The sequence below is a fragment of the Cervus elaphus genome, chromosome 20, assembly GCF_910594005.1.
Source record: "Cervus elaphus chromosome 20, mCerEla1.1, whole genome shotgun sequence".
NCBI lineage: Eukaryota > Metazoa > Chordata > Mammalia > Artiodactyla > Cervidae > Cervus > Cervus elaphus.
In genome coordinates this window covers 138,345,152-138,365,213 of record NC_057834.1, presented here as the reverse complement: position 1 = coordinate 138,365,213, position 20,062 = coordinate 138,345,152, and the positions used below count along the sequence as shown (strand labels likewise).

Here is a 20,062-nt window from a genome sequence, read left to right as displayed (position 1 = left end):
GATAGCCCCGCCCCTGGGATTGGCAGCTTCGGCAGCCAATGGAGACCAGGAGGCGGGCGGGGGCGGAGCATCCCTGTCGTTGGAGGGCGTTGGGCCTGGCGAGTTGGAGGCCGCGAGCCGATGGGCGGGACCAAGTGGGGCTGTTCCCGCGACCCCCCAGTGGGCCAATGGGAGGGCCGCCGGGTGCCCGGGGAGGGCGGGCAGAGGGCGGGGCCGAGCCGTAATTGACGAGCTCTTCATTAGAAACCGGGCGGGAGGGAGGGGCCCGCGAGGGGAGGTGATGCAAGGCTGGCGCAGCCAATGGCCGCAGGGCCGACGGCGGGAGGGCGGGGCCGAGGCCGCTGACGGGCGTCGGGGCTGGCCTATCAGCGCCCGCCTCGGTGCCGGAGGGGGGGAGCAGCATCATGGTTCAACGTGGGTCAATTTTTTGTGAATGAGGAGGGGAGGTTGTGGGGCCGCCGCTTGCGGAGCACCGTCCCCGCCGCCGCCGCCGCCGCCGCCGCCGCCGCCGCGCCCGAGCCCGCGCGCTCGCCCGCCCGCCCGCGCCGCCGCCTCAGCCGCCTGGGCCCGGCGCGCCGCGGCCGCGTCCCCGCCGTCGCCGCCGCCCGAGCGCCCGCCCGCCGCCCGCGGTGGTGGTGGTGGTGGCGGCGCAGGCTGAGGAGATGCGGCTCGGAGCGCCCGCCGCCGCCGCCGCCGCGGTAAGCGCTGCCCCGGCCCGGCCCGCGGGCCATTGTCCGCCCCCCACCCGCCCGCCCGCAGGCCGCCCGGCCGCCCGCCCGCCTCCACGCCCCCGCCGCCCGGCCCGGCAGGTGGACGCCAGGGGTCCGCCCGCCCGGCCGGCCTGGCCCCGGCCCGGCCCCGTGCGCCCAGGCCGCGCGGCCCCGCGGGCGTCCGGAGCGGAGCCGGAGCCCGTCCCGGACCTTCCCTAATGCAGCCCCCCGGCCCGGCGGGGGCCGCCCGCGGGGCGGGGGCGCAGGACGGCCGGCGGGCCTCCCCGGGGCGTCCGCTCCCGTCCAGGCCGAGCCCTCGGCAGGTGGGCCGGGGGGCTCCCGAGCCCCGGCGGGCGCCGTTTATGTAACTTTGTCGAGGCTGTGAGTTTGCAGAAAAACGTCCCTCCCGGGGCTGGCGGGCTGGCGGGCGGGCGGGCGGGGGTGCGCCGTCGCCGGGTGTGTGTGCCCCGGACCGGAACGACAGGGGTGGGGCGCCCGCGACCCGAGGGGTGCGGGCAGGCCGAGCCCTGGGCCCCGTCCTGCCCAGGTGACGGGAGCCGCGCTTGGCGGCATCGCAAGCGCACACCGTGGCATCCGAAGCAAATTATCTCGTATTTACATTGAGCGTTGAATTATTTGACACTGTTATAGCAGGAGATCGTGCGTATCAGTCGGAAAGGCCGGGGGTGGAACCCAGTGTACTCATTTAATGCACATCAGAAATTTGTAATAACTTGCAGCAGCTGATACGAGTGTTTTCTTTATTGCATGTTGTAAATTGACCTGCTGTGACACAATTTTCAAATAAAGTGTTGCAGAAATTAAGCTCAAGTTATTTTAAAACTAATGACTTTCTTAACTAAATCCTAATTGCATTACTGTAGAGACCTACCTAATTGCTGGCAGCAGCTCTCTGCCTGCCCTGGGCGAGGGAGGGAAGGGGCCTGTGGAGTTACTTTCCTTCCCCTCTTCCCTCCCGCTCAGGCTTTTCTGTTTATTCCCACAAACCACCTAAGCAGGGGAGGCCTGGGAGTAAACATGTAAACAGCCCTTGCCCAGCGCCAGCCTAGCAAGACTGGGGTAATACTGGTGGGTCTGCACCTTGGCCTGGTTTCACTTTTTCTTTTGTACCGTGATCGTCCGTGGCCTGGAGTTTTAGTTGCTTCTGATAATGCTTTCTTTGGGTTGAGCCAGGAAAGGTGGTGGTGACTGGGGGAAGGGGGCAGGCGGGGCGGGAGGGGGGGGCACTGGGGAGGGAGCGGGATTGAATTAAGAAAACTCAGCTGCTTGTACACAAATATACACTACAGCAATTACAAAGCAACAAAAGTTATTGCAGAATTTTGCGGTCACTATGGCAACACAATTACTCTATTATAATTGGAAATGCAAAATGCCACCCTCTTCGAAGTTTCATCAGAATGGAGTTTTGGATAGCAAAAATATGTGAGATTTAATTTTTTTTTTTTCCAGGTAGCTCCTGAGAATTCTCAAATCTGTGTTCAATTATCTATTTTTAAGACCCATCAAGCTTTTCCAGATATTCTACTCCCTGGGCTCTGTTGCATCTTTCCCCAGAACTCACATTTGTGTGGGAGGGAAGTATTTTCCTGCCTTAAAACACACACCCTGACACATTGTTAGACTTCTATGGCTTTCTGTGTTCTGGGCTTTTATTTTAAAGATTAAATACCTTCCTAAAGAGAGCAGTAATCAATCAGAAAAGAAGCACGATTTATGCGGCAGGCAGATGTAACACTGCCCTCTTTAGGGTTAGTTCTCTCTCCCGCCAGCGGAACTGGCAGCAGGAGCGCCCCTGGGAGAGCCCTGGGCTGGGGGTGTGTGCGGGGGTGGAGGCCTGCGGTCTGCACGGAGGCCCGCGAGGCCTGGGGACCAAGGACAGATGTGGCTTCAGCAGCCCTGAGCCAAGAGAGAATGTTCTGTGGTCAGCAGCTTCACAGCCATGCGAAATAAAAATCTCTAAATGCCATGTTCTCAGAGGCCTTGGGGGCCGTTACTGTAGCAAGACAGGCAGAACAACATGGCCCCTGGGCCACGTGGGTCCAGAGCGCAGAGCTTGGCTCTGTGGCCAGAAGCATGCTTTCTAAGGATGCCCCTCGTCAGGTTTACCAGGAGGACTCCAGTTCTGGAAGTTTCTACGCATCATGGGGTTGCTGCAGTTGAATTTCGTTCTCTTTGCTTTTAACTACTGCATATTTATGTCCAGTAATCGACTTCCATTTTCCAGCTGCATTGTGAGGTTTCAATGCAGTATGAATGGCTTTGAATTCTCATCCTTTGATGTTGGGGGTGGCACCCAAGGAAAGGCGACTTTGTGCTGTCTTAATTGCCAGAGCAGAAGAAACATTTCATCACTCCTGGAGAATCCGTCTGTACCGTTCTCTATTGAAAACGGCTGGGCTTTCATCGCTCAGAAGCTGCCATGAGCTATAGATTGGTACCTGATGGAGGGAGCGGGGGAGATGCAGAGAGCGGGGGACGGCTCCGCTCGGGGTGGCCGGGCGAGGGCCCCTGGACCCAAATCCCTGCTGGGGATCAGCTGCCAGGACGTGTCAGCCCCGTCTCCGCGGAAGCTCCCTGATCCGTGGCCTGCGAAGCTGAGCCCGAGTCCCCACCGAGTCCCCACCGTTCTAGCCACAGGGCGAGATCTGCCCCAGTGGTTGCAGCCCCTGCTGGTCCTGCGGTGCGGGCCGCGGAGCCAGTCTGGAGGGTGCTTGGTTTGAGTCTCAGACAGTCGGTTGGGATACGTTGCGGTGTGCAGTGGGTTGGGGTCTTTTGGCCTTGACTTAGAGAAAAGCATAGGGTCTCTGGTTCAAGTCAGACGAGGGGCCCTGTGTCAGAAGTGACGCTGCGTCTTCACACCCCTCAGCAACGTGTGTTCACAGGCTGTTTCTTTGGGGAAACGCGTCACTGAGCTCAGATCAGAGAGTTCTGTTAGGAGGTCATTTTCTTCTCTTGGGCTCGTGTGACTGAGGAGATGGGGTAGATGGGTCTGTTTCGGGAGTGGGGTGGGCTCTCGGCCGCCTTTTCTGTCCGACGCGCCTTCTGCTGGTTCCGCAGGCGAAGGGCCGCACACAGGTTGCCTCCCGTCGTGGCGGGGGCGGACCAGCCCCTGTATCAGCAGAGGTGGAGTCAGCCTGGTTCTCTTTGCTGGTGAGGAGGTGATGACACTCGTCCAGTTGACCCTTGAACAGTGTGAGCTTGAAGCACGTGGGTCCACTTATCCGCGGGTTTTTTCAGTTAATACTACACAATCTGCTGTTGTCTGAATCTGGGCTGTGGAGCCGTGGATATGGAGGGCTGACTGTAAAGTCATCCTTGGGTTCTCCACCGTGTGTGAGGCTGGCACCCCTCACCCCCACAGTGTTCAAGGGACAGCTGTGAATGTGGCTTAGCCCAGTAGCTACCGTTTAATGAGCAGCTACTTGGGGCCATGTGCTGTCGTAAGCACTCACCATGGGTACCCCATTTCTTCTCTCTCCCCATGGCCCTAGGAGGGGGCTCCTCTTAGCACACCTGTTTTGCAGGGGAGGAACCCGAGATGGACCTGGAAATGTAGCGCCTGGTGCCCCTGCCTGTGTTAAGCCCCCAAAGCTGACTCCTCCTCTTGCACACCTCTGCTTCTGAGTCGCTGATGGTCTTGAGGCTGAAGTTGAGCATTGTCCGTGGAGGTGTCAGGGAGAGCACAGCCTCTTTGAGAAGAGGGCCGTTGGGAACACCTTTTGGGTGTAGCTGTGTTGGGTGGCATCAGAGCTGTCATCGGCGAGTCTGTGCTTTGTAGGGTTTCTTGCTGTCTTCTCTGCTGTGTGTGTAGCGCTGGGAAGGCTCCGGATACTCCTGTCGGCCAGCGGTGGTTGGTCCCACGCTTGGATCTTCTCCTGTGGCTGCCTGCAGGCGGGTAAGGGTGGTGGAGGGCACCCGGTGCCCACGTCTACTTCAGCCAGAGTCAGTGGCCTCCACCGTTTTGTCTGTGGGATTGCCTTGGAAGAAAGCATCCCAAAGACCAGAAACTTTGAAAAACCACTGACTTAATCCATTCGTATTGTAACAGTAAGCCAGAAACTTTAAAGAAAATATCGACAGATTTAATACTCTTAAGAGTTAAAGAAAATTCTCCTTGTCCAAAGACTCCATAAGTGAGGTTAAGGGATAGCGAGAGAAAAACGTCTGTAGTATATTATGCTTACAGAAGGTTGATAGTCAATATGTAAAGAGCTTTAACAAACCTATAAGAAAATGGTGACCATTCCTATTGTATGGTGAGCAGAGCACATGAATCTGCGAATCACAGTGGCTAATAATAAAAAGACCCAGCCTTCCTAATAAAGAACTCTAGCTGGAAGCATTTGTTTATGCCCACATATCAGCGCAGGCTGTTTGGCAGCAGCTGTCGATGGTGGTAATAGTAATTCTTATCTTCCACGGGTTTTGAGAAATTTAAATAAGCTAATATATGGAAAGTGCTTAGAGCAGAGTCTGGCACATCGTAAGCCCAATGTAAGCTTTGGCCATTATTAGTTATTAATTACGTGGTTGCTCTCAGGAAAAGTTTATGTGTCAAATTTTTAAATGGCCATTCCTTTTGTTCCAGCTATTCTACTTATTGGAATTTATTCCTAGGAAAGAATGTGATAAGCACATGGGTATCCAGATATGTACAGAATGTCACTGCTACATTGTTTATAGAGGTGATACTTACTAAACACATTTTGGTGTTTTTATCCTGTGGAAATCTACACATGTCATTGCTGCAGTTTATAGAGGTGATACTTACTAAGTACATTTTGGTATTTTTGTGCTGTGGAAATCTATTTGCGGGCTCACCAGGCAGCAGAGGCATGCGGCGTGTTAAGCGAAAGGATAAAGGGGGTCTGGGATAGCACCCAGCAGACCCATCCCTTCTGCTTTTCAAGTTCGCAGGTCTCCAGAGTGATAGCAGTGGCCTTCTGGGGTGCCAGGAAAATGGGATGTGCAGACTTTCATGGTCTCTTTATGTTTGTTACGTGAAGTAAGTGGAAGTCGCTGAGTCGTGTCCGACTCTTTGCGACCCCAGGGACTATACAGTCCATGGAATTCTGCAGGTCAGAGTACTGGAGTGGGTAGTCTTTCCCTTCTCCAGGAGATCTTCCCAACCCAGGAATTGAACCGGGGTCTCCTGTATTTTAGACGATTCTTTACCAGCTGAGCCACAAGGGAACCCCAAGAATACTGGAGTGAGTAGCCTATCCCTTCTCCAGGGTGTCTTCCTGATTCAGGAATTGAACCGGGGTCTCCTGCATTGCAGACGGATTCTTTACCAACTGAGCTATCAGGGAAGCCCCTTTTATGTTTGGTGATATTGTTTAAATTTTACACAATATATAAAAATAATGTCTGTAAGCATGTATCGCTTTTTAATACTTTTTTTTAAGAGAAAGTAATACTTTCTCTTAAATTGATATTTCCATGGGGGAGGGGAGAATACTCTTCAATCTCATTATTTATAAGGGAGGAAAACCAAATCCTTGGTAAGTTGATACATGTGTTTAGCATCGAAGAATCGAGGGAATCTGTTTCTCTGGCTCTCGTAAGATCTCTGAGGCAGCGCTGGCCTCCTGGGTCTGGGCAGGCTCTGTCCCGGGTTGTGCTGCAGATGGTACCTGGGTGGCGGTGACCAGGGCAGATGCGTCCCTCAATTCCCATGCTCATCCCCTGCCATGTGGCCTGTGATCCTGCCCTCTGTTCCACTTACCTCATCCCGTAGCCCCATCCTGCTCGTCTGCTGGCTTCCCTGCTCCCTGCAAGCTCCTTTGGCCCCTGGGCCTTTGCACACACTGTTCCCAGTTCTTGTAACTGCCTGTCTTCATCTGGTGTCTTCTCTGGTCCCTCAGTCCAGGCGGAGCCTTCAGTCCCTGTTGAGCATGGCCTCACGCCCTTTCCCTCCTCCCTAGCGGGATCTGCTGTGTAATTTCAGCGGCTCATTGCGACATCGGTGGTTGACCGTCACCTTTCTTACTAGCAGAGGCCTCCGTCGGGTGGAGGGGCCCCGAGGGCCTCCCGCCGGCTTGGTGCTTGGCACCCAGCAGTGTCCGTGTGAGCGGCTGGGCAGCCGGCACACGGCACCTCACAGGGTCTGGGAGGAGAGCTTGGTGTGGGCTGGCCCCTGACCTCGTGGAGCCATCCGTTATCTGCCCGAGGGCTGGGATTGCCTGCTCCCTCCCGCCTCAGTCTGGGGACTCCTGATTCCGGAGATCGTATGCTCTTAAGTAGATGCCATAAATACAAGGGAGTGGGTTTGTGATGCAGACAGGAGCGAGAGGAAGGACAGCCTTAAACTCAGAGCTGTCAAGTGGCCAGCGGGGGCCTCATGCACAGCCCACAGCACGCAGCGTGACCTCGGCCAGAGGCCCGGGGCCTGTGCTCCCGGTGGCCAGCCGCTGCAGCCGTCAAAGGCCCTTTCCCCTGCTGGTTTCAGATCATAGTTAATGACGTTATTTAGTCTTTTCTTATTTAACCTCATCATTTTAACGTGATAGTTTCATACAGTCACGTCTTTGAACATTTTGGAGTCTGCTCCCTTTAAAAACACGAATGTTAGGCTGTGTTTGTTCACTATTGTTTATGAAGTATTCTGTCTGTGTGGGTCAAGTGCTTCTGCTGGATTGCTGTTTGAGCTTGAAACAGTAAGTCAGTTCTTAGGGCCTGAAAGCCCGAGCCGGCCTTCCAAGTGGGAGGGTTGTTGTGCCCGTGGTTGGTGGAGCTGCGTGATCTCTTGGTAGCGGCCGTCAGCTGGCTGACATGGTGCTTTTGGCTGCAGTGGGTCTTTTTCAAACTCAGGGAGAGGAGTTTTGGTGACTCCCTGCCCCGCCGCTACCTACTCCCTCACCTCGTCTTTGGTGGGGGGAGGGTGAAGGGGTGTGGTGGTAACAGGGAGCCTGTTTCTAGAAAGTTTCTAATTGATCAGTTGCTGAGTGGTAAGGAATCCGCCTGTCATTGCAGGAGATGCAGGTTCAATTCCTGGGGGAGGAAGTGGCAACCCACTCCAGTCTTCTTGCCTGGAGAGTTCCCTGGACAGAGGAGCCTGGTGGGTACAGTCCGTGGGGTCACAAGGAGCCGAACGTGACTGAGCGACTGAACAACAAGAACTTTGCGAGCAGCCTGCACCTCACCCACGCAGGGTGTTCTCCACGAGAGAGGAGGGGGTTGAACAGATGCTCTGGTGTCGAGGGGCCCCAGAGGTGGGCCTGCGGCTCCGTCTCAGTCAGGCCCCGGCCGCAAAGAGCCGAGTCGTTGGTGGGGACGAGGTGGGGGTGGGATAACCACACGCAGGTGCACCAGGCCGTGGGAGGCGGGGGTGGGGGAGACGGGCTGGGAGGGGAGCGTGGCCCTCCTCAGCTGGGGCGGCGTTGCGGGGCTGCCGCACGGTGGAGAGGCATCCCACCCAGTGGCCCGGGGCTCCAGGAAGGAGGAGCTGGACACACAGATGGGCTGGCTGCTTTGCGAGTGCGCAGGTGGCCTGCACAACACCCAGGCTTCTGAGCCTTTGTGCGGGGCAGCCAGCCTCTCTTGGGCTAGCCCGTCGAGGCCTCTGAGGCCTGGGGCCCAGCCAGCCTCTCTCTGGAGCACGTGCCTGTAGCGTGGCGCAGAGGACCCCCGTCTCTGGCAAGAAGCTGGGGTGGCCCATGCTGAGGGGCAGGGGTCCTGGTCCCACACCCTCCAGGGGGGTGGCCCTTCCTCCCTCCCCGCCCCCTGCCAGTGTGACCTGGAGCCCTCTTCCAGGCCCAGGACTCCTGAGAGTAGCCGTCAGGGTCTGAGCCTCGGCAGTCAGTGTCAGGAGCATTCTGGAAGGGGCCCGAGCCAGCGTCTCACCCAGCTGTTGGTTTTAAGCATCAGGAGGGAGCCTGCTCTGAGCCCCTCTGGCCCCCGAGGGGCTTTCCGGCACACCCTGTGGTGTCACGGCTGGAGCAGGACACCAGCAGGTCAGCAGAGCCCGGGACTGCTGTGGAGGACAGGGAGGGAGGGCGGGGTGCTTCCAAGACGATGCTCAGGGCCCTCCCAGAACAGAGGTTCCAGCCTCATGAGGGGCTGGGGGGCCTGATGAGCCTGCCCCCCAGCTCTGGGGCTGCAAACACTGGCAGGGGGTGGCGTTGTCCGCCGGGGCCTGGGACCCCCCCGAGGCAGGGGCCTGTAGTTGACGAGGAAAAGCGCAGAGGGAAGCACTCTGGGGGTGTGACCTGTGAGGAGAGTCATGGAGACGCGGTCAGGCAGTGCTCCAGTGGATCAGAACCCTCTCTGCTGGGAAATTCACGCAACATTTTGCACTGAAAATCCACAGTAGGTGTTTCAGTCCTGTTCTTCGGAAAGCCTTCCTTTGCAGCGTAAGGGCTGAGGCGAGGTCCCTTCCCAGCCCTCTGGGTTGGAGGGATGCACTGCAGGACGCCTCACGGGGCGCTTACGTGCCTCCTGGTGTCTCCTCGCAAGGGCCTTGTTTTCCTTTCACGTTATGGTCCGCCTCTGGCCAGATTTGCAGCAGCCTGAGCATGATCTCTGACCTTTCCCGGTCTGTCCTTCCGGCTGGGAGCCCCCAGGGTGTGCGGGGCTGCTGCTGGCGGGCAGGGTCGGGTTGGCCATCCTGCTCAACACCTCCTGCCCCAGGGCTGGCGGAGGGCTGACCTTGGGGGTTTGGCGTTGACAACCCGCAGTGTAAAAGGCATCCCCTAAATCCTCCCTGAGGAAGTGTCTCTCTGTGTCAGAGTGGATTGTCTTCGTCCACACGTGGGTGCGTCTTGACGGAGCTCCTGTTTTCCAAATTCGTCCAATCAAGGAGAGGACGGAGCTGAAACGCAGAGAGGCACGCGGGGGGCCTCTGCGCTGTCTCGGGGGCCTTCCTCTCCTTGTGGCTCCTCCTCGGACCTTGCCTTATGGGTGTGGGTCCCGCCTGTGGACACGCTGCGTGCTCTGCAGCAGGCGTTCAGGACGGTGTCCGCAGCCATCCGGGCTTCTTGTGGCGCGGGGGCGCAGAGGACAGACCGGGGGTGTTGAGGCGGCCGGGCCTGAGGGCTCAGCTTCACCGAGCACTCGGCTGGCGGGGGTGCCTCCTCTCTGCAAGCTGGGTGTCCTGAGCGGGGCTGGGAGGAGGGCTGCTCCCCGGGCGGCCGGGAGCCTCTCCCCAGGCCAGGTCTCAGGTGGGATGCTGTCTGCAAGGGGAGGGCTGGCGGCTGGGCCTTTGATGTCTGTTACGCACTCGGAGGCCCCCTGAGGCCCCCACGCCAGCTCCAGGCATCTCTCTGCCTGCGTCTGCTGAAGTCACGGCTGGGCGAGCACCTCCCTGGAGGACCTCAGTCACGTTTGGGAGCCAGTTGTTGTCTGTCTTTGTCCTCACAGGCACCCTTTCGTGGCTTGCAGAGATCCTGTTCTCGAAAGCTCAGCAGCACGCCTTCAAGTCTTAGCTCCCAGGGTGCTGCCCTGCGTGAGAGGCGTCCAGCGCGGGGCCCAGCGGGGGCAGGGACTGCTCCGCCGCTGCGTGGGGTCCTTGGCTGCTGTGGGATCTGTCCCCGGCCGGCGGTGCAGAGGTCCCTGGTTGCCAGGTGGTCCGTGAGCCGGGGCGGTGGACGTCCATGGTGCTTCCTGGTGTCCACAGAGGGGCCCCTCCCGGGGCCACATGGATGCGCGTTGCAAGCCCAGTTGTGAGTTTGCGTTTCCCCCTCTTTTCACTGTTGTTGATGAGGCACCAGCTGGGACCCGAGGACAGTGTGCCCCCCTCACCTGCTGTGGCCTCGGACAGGAGCGGCCTCAGGGAAGCGGTGCGGCCTGAGTGCCTGGGCAGGGGTGGAGCCGTGGGGCCGGCTCCTGCTGTCAGTGCTCCAGGGGATGTGCTCCCGGGATGGGGGGAGGGGGGTGGTTTAGAGACAGCTGGGGCTGCTTCTGGCGCCCAGCCCTCCGGAGTGGCTCTGTAGGTGTGCCCGCGGGGCAGGTGACTGTGAGGTTGGATCAGGTGGCTTTCGGCAGATGGAGGAACAGGCTGGGGCCAGACTCTCCTCCCTGAGGTTGTGGGACCTGCACTTGACCAGGAATTCTCCATGAGCGGCTCTCAGCGTGAGCAGGAGGGTGTCTGCAGGAGCTCTCGCTTAGAGAGGACCCCTCGCTCAGGGAGGACCCCTCCACAGCAGGTTCCAAGCGCACGGGATGGACTGACGTGCTTTCGGGAACGTGCAGGTGTGGCAGTGGTCAGGTAAGGCTTGATCCAGCTCCCCTGCAGCCTCGTCAAGACCTTGTTTCTCTCTCCCACGCGGGGCGAGTCCACTTCCCGGTGCTGAGATGGCCCTGCTGGCTGCTGTCAGGACTACACGCTCTCTGGTCCCTGCCCATCAGGACGGACAGCAGAACTTCCTGGATTCACTTGCTCACTCTGGCTCGGGTCCCTCGTCCACTCCGAACAGTTGCTTTGGCCAGGCAGGGATGTCGGATGCCCTGTGTAGGTCAGCCTCTTCCAGAGGCTGGCTGGGGAGTCAGCTGCCCTCCCGGGGACGTCGTTCTGATGGAGAGGAGGGGGAGGGGTCGAGGCTGAGGCGGGCCCTGCAGGCAGGTCCCCCTCAGGCCCTGTCCTCTGCAGCCCCGGCGGCAGTTCCGCACTGGCCTGTGTGCGGGCCCCCTGTGCGCAGCGCCACACTGACCGTCTCACAGAGCTCGTCCCTCTGCAGAGCACTGGCCCCCGTTCACGAGGAGGAGAGCGGGCTCAGCGAGGTCGGAAAGCGGGGCCTTGGCCAGGGCTCTCTGCTGGCCTCCTGGGTTTTGTTCCTCTGCTTGGTCGCACTCCGGGCCCCGGAGGTCGGGCTACTGGCCGATGGCAAAGTGGGGAGGGTTAAGTAGGAGCCCATCGGGGGTTCTCTGCACTCCTCCGATGGCTGACTTGTAGGATGCGGCGGCCTCACGGAGTGACCCTTAGAGCAGGGACAGTGGAGCCGTGAGACGGGGGGCTGGGCCCTTCCAGCCGGCCGGCTGCTCTGCGGAGGTGGCCACATGCCGGGGCATCCTGAGACCGTGCAGGGTGGTCCTGTCTGCCTCGCCCTGCCCGTCACCTCAGCCTGTGTGCGGTGGGCCCGAGGATGAGATAGATGGGCTGACGCATTGGGGTGCCTCAGTCTTCCCGTCTGCGAAGTGGGCACAAGGGTTTCTGCTGTGGAAGATTGTCGTTGGGCTCGGGCGATGGCCAGGGGCCCGGCCTGGCCATGCCAGGCTGCACGAGAGGAGGACGTGCCCTTGATGCTGGGCTCTGGTTCCCCGGATAGGGGCCCCCGCCTGCGTCTGGTGGCGTTTCTTTCATGCCAGGCTCCCTGCTGTGGTTAAACACGCTCTGTTCGTCCTGCGCCCCTGTGGCTTGGCTCCCCTTCCTGCTCCCGGCTGACTGTGGGGCAGCTGGCACCAGGGCAGGGAGCCTGATGGTTGGGGCTTGCCTCTGTGCCAGGCGGCACGTCTGAGCCCTCGCCTTTATGTTCACATGTGGATTGGGATGCACAGTGAGCCATCAGCCCTAGGTCGGAAGTGCAGGCCTTGTCCTGAGCTGCGCTGCTGGGTGGGAAAAGCGGAGTGTGCAGGCCTTGCTGCAGACAGGTCCACACCGCCCCAGGGCACTCCGCCCTCACCCCGGCCTCGGTGGCCCCTGCAGCAGAGTCCGAGCAAAGAGCCCTGGTTTGCCGCGTCGTGACAGCGGGGGGCGCAGGCCTCCTTCACTCTGTCCCTGCTCATGGTTCTGGGTGCTGTCCACTCCCTGGGGTGGGAGGTGCCCCCAAGGGGGAGGCAGAGAACCTCTGGCCTGCACCCTCCCCACCTGGAGGACTTCCTTCTGGGAGGTGGAGGCTCTCCCAGCCGTCGTGGTGGTGTGGCTGGTCCTGGGGTCCTTGCCGGGGAGGCCCCGTGGGACGGGGTGAGGAGGAACAGCCCGAGTTGTGGAGGGAGGCTGGGGGTGTGCGGGGGGCCTGGGCGGGCGGGCGCTCGGTGCTGGCCCCGGAGCTGTGGGCAGGCCAGCCCTGCCTCAGTGCCCTCCCCCTCTGGGCCCCTCTTCAGCTCACGGTGAGGTTCTGGGGTGCAGCCTTGGCAAGGGCGGCCCTGCCCTGCACACAGACGTGTGCACACATGCCCAGGCACGCACGCACGCAGACGGGCACACGCGTGATCATCTGTGACGCGGGTCGGCCGGCGCCTGTTATGGTCCTGTCGGGTAGACGGGCCGCTGGCCAGGCTGACCCCCTGCCCCCCGAGAAGCAGATCCTGGGGCGAGGGTGCCCTGATGCTCAGGTGATGAACCCCTCCTCACGGCGCAGCCCTCCCCACTTCCTCATCACCGAGCGGAGGTACTCTGCGCTTCGATCCCTGCCAGCCGGGCGTCCTCAGGCACGAGGACGCAGGGCTGGGGGCTCAGTGGGGCGGGACCTGCTGCTTCCAGGAAGGGCTTCCCCAGCCGCACACATTCCGGCACTCCGGCTGGCCTGGAGGCGCATCCCAGTGAGCAGGGCAGGCGCGGCGGGGCCTCAGCTTGTCGGTCAGCCGGCCCCCTGGGCCCCGCATCCTCTTCTGAGCTCACCCGTGGGGGCGCCCTTATCCCCTGCAGCCCCAGCCCGCAAGTCCGTGTGGAGGGGCCGCGGACCCGTGTCGCGTGGCTCCTCCTGTGGCCGGGAAGCCGTCACGTGACGGCAGTGACCCACTCCTGCTGCCCGTCTCTGTTCCGACCGCCGGAGCACCCTGGCCTCGGTGGGGCCCTGAGCGGCGCCGACGTGGGCAGGGCCGCGTCTTGTCACTCCTCTGAACCACTCCCTAGTCCCAGGCTCGTGTTCCTGCCCGAGTCGGGGCTCCTGGCTGCCTCTGTGGGGTGGCTGGTGGCCCCCTTCAGCTTTGGGAGCAAAGGAAGGCGGCGTCCCCTCCTGGAGCCTGTGGCCCTGGCCCCCGCTTCTCCTGCCCGCTGGTGCCCTCCGGGGGCCGTCACGAGGAGCGGGTGAGGCTCGGCGGGCCCCCATGCCCTGCTGTCACCTTGCTCTTCAGACGTGCCCAGGGCAGAGTCTGCAGGAACAGGGGCCTGTGTGTGCTCCTGACCGTCTCGGGGCAAGGCCCTCTCCTGAGCTGTGCCCCGTGGGGAGCCGCCGGCCCTTCCCTGCGGCCCGTCATCATAGGACGGGCTGCATCCACGCTTCCCCAGGACCGTCGCTGCTCCAGCTCTGGACTCAGGACGGGCGCCCGGGGCCAAGCCATAGCTGGGCCTGCCTCCTCCAGCCCCGGCCCTGCCATCGCCCGGGCCGGCTCGCCAGCGGCGGTGCGGAGCATGGGCGCTTTTCTTTGTCCTCCGCGACGTGAACGGGTGTGGGGGCCCTTGGACTAGGGCAGCCACGAGTTGGAATTTCTCTGTAAGGCCTGGAGTCAGGCTGTTACCTGGGGGGCTGGGGGGAGGGATTGCTCCCACAGCAGGAGGGGCCCATGCCAGTCCCACGGGGGGCTGCGTGCAGGGCCAAGGGGCCTGGGCTGGTGAGAGAATCAGGAAGTGGGGAGGGGGGTCCGCGCGGGCATCCCTCTGCCCGGCCCGTGCTGCCTCCCGCCCCTGGGCTCAGCTTGTCCCGTGCTGGCCTGTGCTCCAGAGGTACCGGGAGGAGCCGGGCGTCGCCAGGCCTTCCTGTTCCAGGCCCTGGACTGCGGCACTCCAGAGTTTTGTTTAAGTTGTTAAGCTGTGAAAACCCTATCTGGGTGTGTTCTTTAATGGTCAGAGGTGGGGTGGGGCTCTTGGGATTGACAGTAGTGTAGCCAGTCTTCTGAGACAGCTGACCCACCCTCAGGGTCTTATCCATGCAGAGTCATTTTTTGGTTTATTAATGTTTCCCTGTGAGAGAGACATACTCAAAAAGGCTGTTTTGCGTGCCGCTTTACGGGCTTCCTGGACCCTTTAAGCCCATCAAGGCCCAGGTTAAGCTTCCTGATACAGGGGAGATTGGACGTGGGCAGCCCCGACGGCTCCTGGGGTCCAGAGAGCCCCAGCTTTCCGACCTTGGCTGGGGGCACAGGGCTGCCCGGGTCGCTCTTTCTTGTCTCGGGGTGTCATGGCTTCTCATCTTGAGAGGTGCATGTGGGTCACATTCTGTTGGCCGCCGACACACTCAGGATGGCCACCTTTGCCTCCAGCTTGGGTCCTGCACAGGAAAGCCCGCCCGCGCTCTGGGGTGGATCGCCGCAGCCTCTCTTGGTCTGCCTCTCGTTTCTGCCTCGTGGCCGGCTTTCTCAGGCTCGTGTCCGGGTGCGTCCCCACCGAGAGCTCCAAGCTGGGTCAGGGCACCGGGGCATGCGCCTGCCTTCCAGCTGCAGCGCTGGCGGCCTTGGGGCTCACATGGGGCAGAAAGGAGTCAGTTGTCATTGGTTATCCGGCCACCTTTCAGTGGTCAGACTGGAAAGCGAACATTCCTTTGTGGCTTCACCGTGGACTGTGTGTGTGCTGAGGACTTGGCTGTGATTTTCAGAGAAGTCAGGTGCTGAGGCACCTGTTCTGGACGGGTGGTTAAGAAACCAGGCCTTGTCCCTGCCCTGCCCCCCGTCCCTGTCCTGGCCCCCGGCCTTACCTCCATCGCATCTGTTCCCCATCTGGCTCCATCTCCCAACAGCCAGTCTCATTCTTTGGGGATCCTAGCTCAGGATGGGAGTTTGCTCACAAACGGTCAAGCCTCAGAGTTGCAGTGTGAGTGACGGGTCTGCTTAGCGAGGCTCAGAGCAGTGCAGGATCTCGGGAAGGTGGGCCCCAGGAAGCTGCTGGGGGGAGCAGGTGGGGGAGTGGTGGGCATCGGAAGTAGGCGTGTCTTCCTGGGCGTTGGCAGCCTGGCCAGAAGCCGGCGAAATCAGTGAGCGAGACACTTCTGTAAAACACCTTCATGTTAATGCAGACACGCATGTGATGTGGGTGTGTTTGAAGCAGGATGCATGCTTTACCTGATTTCTTAGGTGAAATAGAAGCTGTCACATAAGCTCCCACCTGGGGTGGGCTGGCTTCTCCTCGTCGCCCATTGCCAGGAGCTCAGGGAAGGAGCTAGGGAGACCCTCTGCCTGTGGCCCTCTGTGGCCAGGGTCCCGCGGACCCGCACTGCGGAGGGCCCTGTGGCGGTGGGGCTGTAGCCAGTCCCTGGGTGACCGTTAGGTCACTACCGGGTGGTCCTGCAGCTGTAGGCTCAGAGAGGCGTGGAGTAGGGCCTCAGAGTGTTTTACTAAAGCATTTCCAGTATCATTAACATTGGGCTTCCCTGGTGGCTCAGTCAGTAAAGAATCCACCTGCAATGCAGGAGACCTGGGTTCGATCCCTGGGTCGGGAAGAGCCCCTGAAGAAGGGAATGGCAACCCACCCCAGTATTCCTGCCTGGAGAATCCCATGAACGGAAAAGCCTGGTGGGCTGCAGTCCATGGGGTCACAAAGAGTCGGGCATGACTGAGCAGCCAATATTAAAGGAACAAAATTGGGAGAAGAGATCAGCAATATAAATAAGCAGTCACTGTAATTGGGAAAATACTAATGATTTAATTTGCATACGTGGCTGAAGCATTTTTTTATGACTGCCTCGATAATAAAAGACAGGCTGAGGATCACAAATGAAGCAAATAAAGAAATCCATTAATTCTCCTATTCATTTTCTAAAAAAAAAATGGTACTCCTGGCTCTCACAGTGACAGTTTAATGATTAGGGTGCCTAATTTTAATCCGTTACGTGGGTGCGTGCCCCGCTGAGCTTGGGAACCCAGCTCCCGTTGGTGTGGTTGTGTGCGGTGAAGAGTACAGAGATCCGGGGGACCTCAGGTGAGATTAGAGTCTGGCAGCCCTCTGCCCGCTCCGGCGGGCGGGGAGTGCCGGTCTCGGCGGGCGGAGCCTATGCATGATGCCCTGGGTGGTGGCTTCAGGGAGGCGGTTTCTCGCCCCAAGACGATTTGGAGGTTGCCAGAGCCAAGGTTGAGAAGCCCTCCTGTCGAGTGCAGAATATACCATTTCCTTAAGCGTGAAGGCAAACGGCACTGCATTTGGTTCAAGGCGGATTTGGTTCTACCGCACAGTTGTGTAACTTGAAAGAGTAATCTCGAAACCACTTGTGGACAAGTTACACACATCATTTACCAGGTTGGGGTGAGGACCTGAAGTCAGCTTGCAGTTACATTTTTTTGCATGTGAATAAAATGCACCTTTATTCTCTCCTTTTCATTTCTTTTGAATTTGAAAAATGGGTTTCAATTCCCCAGACCTTACATTTTCCTAGCTAAAGCGTGTTTTGCATGCAGATGTAGTTAGATAACAAAGAGGCATGTTTGTGTTGTAGTGACTACATTAAAAAAAGAAAAAAAGGATATTGCTGAATTGTAAATTGTATTTTTAGAACATGCTAAACCGAAGTGCGAGGGTCATTTGTCTCCCAGTGCAGCTCAGCTGGCTTCGTGTTTTCATTAATGATTGAGAACGGCCATTCGGGAAGGCAACGCCCTTACTCTTAAGTCTCAGGATCTGCTTCTTTCATCATAAGTGTGCATGTTTGTCACCTGCTCAGGGGACAGCTCAGTTGCCACAAGTATTCTTTACGATGTGTTTGCTGGGCAAGGGTGTTTCAGTCACGTTTGGTCATTTTGTCAAGTTGTCAGGACACAGGCGTTTGTTTGCTCTGTCACATCCTGGAGGTTATGCTGAAGAGGGGTCTCTGATGAGTAGTAACTATTGCTGTGTGCTGGGAAGTTCAGATTCGGTGCGTTTCCTTAGTTTCTGAAATGGAATTGCACGGCTAGGTGGAGAATGGCGCTCAGCAGGCATCTGTGAAGTTGCGGACAAAGAAGGGAAATGGTCCACGTTGTAAAGAAATCGGGCAGTTCACTGGGTGTGTGTGTGCATGTGTGTGTGTGTATCTGAGGAAAGAAGGCAGCAGGGCACAACCATTAAAAGAATGACACAACCATTAACAGCAGGAGACGACAACAGGTTAGACCATCTTGGCCCAAGATGACAGAAGGTCCTGCTTCCAGTAGACCCCGAGCCTCATTATATATATTGTAATGTATATATAGAGAGCTCATTGTAATATATTCACATCTAAATGACATACCTACAGGAACCACGACCATAAAAGGCCAGAAAGTGGGTGGTGCCCCAGTGCCTGGAAATGCCCACCCCTTCTTGAAGACAGAATATTCCTCCCACTTGTCATCCTGTGAAGTTACCCAGCCCATAAACACTAACCACCCCTGCACTAGGGGCCCCCTCACACTTTCCAAGAGGACCCCATGCCCTAGGGCTGGCTCTTGACTTCTGAGAAGGTCTCCACTGTCTGTGTAGCGTGCATCTCTTTAAATAAGCCTGCTTCCCTCACTCTTGAGTTCTTTCCTGCATGAGCCCTCATTTGGCAGCCTGTCCCTGGAACCCAGTACGTGGGACAGCCATCCTCTTGTGCCCCATTTCTCCCCTGCAACATATTTTCTGGCAACCATGAAGGGACAGTCCCAATAAATATGGAAGGGGCCCCAAAGGGCATAATCCTGATCCCCTGTTGGGCTAGGGCTCCCCACAGTGCAGGGTGACTGGGACTCGTACTGAGCTGTGTAGTCTGTCTGTCTGACTCAAGGCCTAGCTCTCCCTTCCTCCATCTCTGAGGGGTTCAGGCCCTGGGACTCTGGTTGCCTTTCTTGCACTAGCTGTTGTTCCTTTCCTTGACTAATCCAAGGGGCCTCCTCAGGCCCACCACGCAGGCAGATTTTGGGTGCCCACAAGGACCCCACTGTTCTTTTCCCAGTTTTGCTTGCTTAATTAAATATTTTTTCTGCTGGATTCCAGGAGTCAGGGGCTTTTACAGATCAGTCCAATTATCCTGTCTCCTGAATTGCCATTGGAACTTTTCTCCATGGCACTCCCTTGAGGGGGTCCACCCACTAAGGTCTCTGCACCACACTCCCTTAGATTTTTTGAGTATCAGGGATAGCGCTGGGACAAATAACTACCATCTGCCCAGGATCCATCAGACCCCTGTCTTGTGGCATCTTAACCAAAATGGGGAAGACCCATACATCCAAATGTTTGCAAACCTATCCTACAGTCCAGGTCTAAAGACCTCCTGCTGGGTGTGCCTGGGTGAATCCCCTTAAAGGTTCCTTCTTTCTCAACAGGAGCCTGGTGTTTTAGACAATCCTTTTATGAGACTAGGGCTTCCTTGGAGGCTCAGACGGTCAAGCGTCTGCCTGCAATGCAGGAGACCCAGGTTCGATGCCTGGGTTGGAAAGATCCCCAGGAGAAGGCAATGGCAACCTACTCCGGTGCTCTTGCCTGGAGAATCCCATGGACTGAGGAGGCTGGTGGGCTGCAGTCCATGGGGTCGCAAAGAGACCAACACGGCTGAGCAACTTCACTTTCGCCTTATGAGACCACCTCCCTGAGGTCCACCACTGGGAACTCCTGCCAACCCCAATTCTGAGAGGCTGACAGTCTTCTGGACCATCTACCCCTGATGTCACAACCGGGGAGCTGGAGACCCCAAACCCCTGTGAATCAGCGCATGGACTTGGCCTTCAGAGTACTCAACAATAGAGATAAGGTGAAGAGGCAGGACCGTTCAGGGACAACAGCAAAAGTCATCATTACTGGCGGCAGCCCTAACCCCTGCACCACCTCAGGGTTACCATCCCTACAGACACCCATGGTAGGGCCGGGGTCCAGGAAGCCTGGATCAGAGCCACTGTCTTGCCAGGAAAGGGTCGATCTGTTTTAAGTGCGGTCAAGAGGGCCACTGGAAGGACGAATGCCCCGTGTGGGAAAAGTCCATCGGGACCCTGCCCAGTACACAAATGACAGGATGATGACAAAAACTCGTCCTCCGTGTACCAGAGCCGAACTGAATTTTGGAGACAGTGTTTTGGATGAAGCAGAAAAGAATAGCTTTATTGCTTTGCCAGGCAAAGGGGACAGAGCAGGCTCCTGCCCTGAAAAGCTGTGTCCCAACCCAGGAGGATTTGGTGAGGAGCTTCGAGCAGCGGCTCAAGGGCAGGGCTGCTGGTAAAGATAAGGGTGAGCGCAGGGACTGAACCCCTTTGATCTGGCCTCAGGGGGTCCTGATGAGCTGCTTAGGGATATTGAACACAATTTTTTTCTCTGGAATGAAGAATACTAAGGTCTTCCATTTGTCGGGGTTTTTAGTTCTGTAAAGAGCTCAAAGATACTGTTACGTGTATTCCGTGAGGCAGAGTCAGGACCCTGCCCCAAGGCTGCACCTTTTCTTGGCTGTCCCTTCCTTGTCTCTGCATCCTCTCCCGTCCCTGATGAGCGACTGTTTGAATCTGTCCTTTGGAACTCAGGGAAGGTCACAGAGGCTGGAGTC

General features: G+C 58.4%; 1 protein-coding gene across 1 annotated transcript in view; it reads left to right on the top strand.

Moving 5' to 3' along the window:
- Positions 1-549: 549 nt before the first annotated feature.
- HDAC4 (histone deacetylase 4) overlaps positions 550-20,062 on the top strand; it is a 289,199-nt gene continuing 269,686 nt past the window's right edge. The window contains exon 1 of the mRNA XM_043878233.1: positions 550-698. The gene's annotated coding sequence lies outside the window, so the exon portion shown is untranslated. The remainder of the gene's footprint in view (positions 699-20,062) is intronic.